This window comes from Pteropus vampyrus, unplaced genomic scaffold, assembly GCF_000151845.1.
Source record: "Pteropus vampyrus isolate Shadow unplaced genomic scaffold, Pvam_2.0 Scaffold1, whole genome shotgun sequence".
NCBI lineage: Eukaryota > Metazoa > Chordata > Mammalia > Chiroptera > Pteropodidae > Pteropus > Pteropus vampyrus.
The window spans coordinates 28,507,046-28,511,708 of NW_011888782.1; the positions used below are offsets into that span (position 1 = coordinate 28,507,046).

A 4,663-nucleotide genomic window follows, 5' to 3' on the forward strand; every position below is an offset into this window, starting at 1 on the left:
TAAAGGAAAGGTCAAGGAAAGGTCATAGAAAAATGCTAATCACCAGTTTTAATGGGGAGGGTAGAAGAGGAACCAGTGAAGAAAAGTATGATAGATTTTTTAAAAATGTAAGCTGGGACAAGAACCCAATGTGTTTGTTTCATGGAAAACAAAAGAGAACTGTATTTATGAAAAAAATTTGTGTCGAAGCTATTTCGTAAGTAAGACAAGGGTTAGACTGTACATGAGATTTTCAATGAGATCCTCTTGGTGGTTTTGTTGTGGCGCGATCAATTCTAAGACCCACGGAGCCAGTTGAGATGAATTATGAGCCTTTATTAGCCAGCCGGCGACTGACTCTCTACCAGGCAGGGTTAGAGGAGATCAGCCCTGAGCTCCCAAAAGAGGCAGCTCATAAAGCCTAGAACCACACTCTGGTTTAACATCAAACAAGCAAGCAGATTACAGAAGCAGAAGTTGGCTGTTAGCATATCTTTGCCCAGAACCACACCCTTAAAAGTTTTTGCCAAAATAGTTTCCAAAAAGTGGTGGGAATGTAAATCAGATTTCAGTGAGCTAAGGAGTGATTTGGAGATTAGGAAGTAGAGAGGGTATTCTCTCCTGAGAAAGACAGAGAAAAGCAGATAGCTTGAAAAGCTCAATAACATAGGTTAATATGTCACTTAATGCCTAACCCATTGTTAACGGGGCAATCTAAACTCCAGCGCTACCCCAGTTCTTTTCACTGTCACAGAGACGATTCCAACACAGAGGAGGTTGTGAAAGTTAATATTTATTAAAGGCACATTTTGAGGTAGAAACAGGTCACACCTAAACTGGCTAACTCCATGGAAACAAAACATACTCCCCAAGAGGAGCGTGTTACAGCAAAGAAAGAGGACTATAACCTCATGGAAGGGGGAGATCTGTATTATATTAGGGCCACAATGGGAGGTTACAAAGGCATTCTTAAGTGATTGACAGATGAGGTCATTTGATTGACGATTGGCTGCTATATAACGCTTTGCCTAGTGCACGTGTGCTTACCCAGAATTCAGTCTGTTATAACTAGATTCATGAACTTCCAGGCATAGGAATGATATTATAGTGATGATATAATGAGGCTAGGGTTGTGGGCAGATTAGGGTAATGGCATCTGCGCCATTGTCTGTGGCCAGATTAAAACAAGCTATAGGTTTACGGCCCTCCAGTCTTTTGTCTCTCAGGATGCAGGAGTGATTCTTTAACTACAAATGGAGTGTTCTTTGGGCAGTCTCTGGGCTGTCTGTGGCTGGGCTTCCATTCCTTTGTTCCTCCTGTCATTCATGTCTGACTAACTAACACCTTCATGTTTTTATTCTTCAAAGGCCTGTCTTTTCTCTATCCTGAGGCTAAATTCCAGCAGTCTGATTCTACCCTCCCAAATCTTGGTCACATAAACATCTTCCCTTAAGAGATACTTAAAGAGAGGCAAGTAGTATGGAACAATTACCTGCTATTTAGAGGCTAAATTTACTTTATTTATTTATTTTCTTTTAGGTGAGGCTGCTCTTGGTTGACCCCACAGAATGCAAGGAAATTGTCAGTTTACAATCCCTTATTTTTTTTATTTTTATATACCTACAGCACCTGGTCTTCCTAGGTGGTCTCCTATCCAAGTACTAACCAGGCCCGACCCTGCTTAGCTTCCAAGATCAGACAGGATCAGGCTTATTCAGGGGAGCAGAGCTGTAGCAAATTTACTTTAAATGAAATGTCCAAGCAAAGCTAGCCAGCAGGGTCAAGTTTCAATCATAAGAGTAGGATCGTGATAGAGAGTATTTTTTAGTTCTGTTACAGTTGAGGGCAATCTAAATCCATCATTGCCTGGGTGGTGCTGAGGGGACTTCAGTTCTTTCTGCCAATGCAGTAAAGAACTACAGATCAGTGAAATTTAGAAAAAGTAAGATTTAATAAAGTACGTTTCAAGAAAGAAATGGACTACATAATGCCTTATAAGTGGAGAGGGCTGCATTATATTTGGGTCATGATGGGAGGTTAAAAGGGCGGTGCTAGCTGATTGGCATGTGAGGTCATTTTGATTGACAGTGGCTGTTATATAACCTTTGGTCTACTGTGCATGTCCTTACCCAGAATCAGTCTGTTATAATTTGATTCATGAACTTCCGGGCATATGTATGATATTATTATGACAGTATAATTGAAGTTGAGGTGAAAAAAAGTTCAGAGTACTCCATACTGTGCAAGCATTTGTGGCTAGCCTAAACTGGTTGCTATGTTATGGTCATTTATTTCCTTGTGCTCCAGGATGTAGGAGTATTGTGAATTGAAAAAAATGTATTTTTTCTGAGAGGTCCTAGGGGAGGACTTTGGCTTGGACCATCATTCTTGTCATTCCTATGGTTACAGAGCTGGCCTTTGCTTCCATCACTCATGGCTACCTACCTAACTGCCTAACAGTTTTGATCAAAAGAGAAGTGATTGTTGAAGTGGAAAAAGGAAATGGGTAACTGAGAGAGTACATAGAAGAGGAAAACATACAGATCTTTGTTGAAGCCTCCAAATTTAGTGAGGATAAGAAGTAAGAAGAGCCAGGGATAGGCAAGGATGGGGCAGAAGAAGTCAGAGAAATAGGACAGGAACTAGAAGAATGTGGCACAACAGAAGTCAGTGGAGGAATGTGATTCAAACATATGTGGGATGAATGACACACTGAAAACAGCAGGTATGTCAAGCTGAGATGGGCAAGAAAACCGTTTTGGTTTTATGTTTTTGATTCTCTCTCTCTCCACTTCCACTCTCTCTCACCCTCTCCCACTCTCCCCTCCCTCCTCACCGCCCACATCCCTTCTTTCTCTGTGCTTCATGTGTGTATGTATATATTTATGTGTATATATGTATCAGTTTTATTGATATAATTCAATAACATAGATCATACAATTCACCCACTTAAACTACATGATTATTTTTTTCTAAATATATTTTCTAAATATAATAACGCAACCATCATTAATCCATTTGTATATGATTATTGCTTCTGACTTTGGGAAAAGCAGTCTCAGAAGAATAAATGAGGGTGGGGCAGTTATCTAAGAATTAGGGAACATGAAGCCACAAGCTGGGAGAAAAGATTTGCAAAAGACATGCAGGCATACCTCAGAGATATTATGAGTGTGGTCCCAGACTACCACAATAAAATGAGTATTGCGATAAAGTGAGTTGTAATTTTTTAGCTAGAGAAGGGTTTTACCATCAATTTGTAAAAAATGCAATATCTGTGAAGTGCAATAATGTGAAGACTAATAAAGTGAGGTATGCCTAGATCTGATAAAGGGCTTTGTTATCCAAAGTAAACAAAGAGCTCTTGAAAGTCAACAATAAGAAAACAACCTGATTATAAAATGGACAATTTGAATCGACACTTCGCCGAAGAAGATATATAGCTGAGAAATAAGTCAAATAATATGAAAAGATGCTCAAAATGTTATGTCATTAGGGAATTACAGATTAAAATGAGATACCACTATGAACCTATTAAGTGGCGAAAATCTAAAACACTGACAACATCAAATGCAGACAAGGATGTGGAGCAATAGGAACTCTCATTCATTGTTGGTGGGAATGCAAAATGGTACAGCCATTTTGGAAGACAATTTAGCAATTTCTTACAAAATTAAACCATACTCTTACCATAAAATTAAACAGTTATGCCTCTTGATATTTACTCCAGTGAGTCAAAACTTATGTCTACACAAAAACCTTCACACAGATATTTATAGCAGCCGTTTTCATAGTTGTCCAAATTTATGTTAACCTAAAAATAAAAGGCTAGAGTAAGAGACAACAGCATTTATTAGAGATAAAAAAAAAAAAAAAAAAAAAAAAAAATGGTTATTCAGTAAGCACTGATTCAGGCAGAAACTTAAATAGTGTTCCAATTAGAGGCAATAGTAAGAGATATTTATGAGAAAGGAAAGGGAAACAATTACATCAATAAAAGGAAGGCATTTCTATTGATGCAAATAAGCTAACATAGTGACACTAATTCTAAAGAATGTTTTTAGCTTTCAGTCTGGTAGTTATAAGTTCAGAAGTCATAATATCTGCTTATTTGTTATTTTTACAAATGGTTTTTTGAGACATAGGTTGCTTTAGGCCCAGTCTAAAGGTTATTTTTCCTTGTTTTAGCATTCCAAAGGTTTGAGGCATAAGACAAGATGTGCAAGGCAGTTCTTCTGAGATGGCAACTCCAACTCCATTATAAAGTGGCTTTGTTTATATTGGTTTCTTGTTTTGTTTTCATTTTGTTTTTGTTTTTTTATTTTTACACTTGGAAGCAACCAAGATGTCCTTTAGTAGGCAAATGAATAGTGGCACATCCAGACAATGAGATATTATTCAACACTAAAAAGAAATGGGCCATCAAGCCAGAGAAAGACATGGAAGAAACATAGATGCACTATAAAACGATTCTGTGTCATACTATAATGGTGTTTACATGTCGTTTTACATTTGTCAAAATCCATACAATGTAAAACATAGAGTGAACCCAAATTTAAATGATAGACTTTGGGTGATTATGACATAATGTAGGATCATCAATTATAACAAATGTACCACTTTGGTATGGGACGTTGATGTTGATAGCTGTCCATGTGTGGAAGCTAGGAGTATATAGGACATC

General features: G+C 37.7%; 1 pseudogene; it reads right to left on the reverse strand.

Annotated features, from left to right (window-relative positions):
- Window positions 1-1,596: 1,596 nt before the first annotated feature.
- Window positions 1,597-1,715, reverse strand: LOC111736784 (annotated as a pseudogene).
- Between the last annotated feature and the right edge of the window lie 2,948 nt (window positions 1,716-4,663).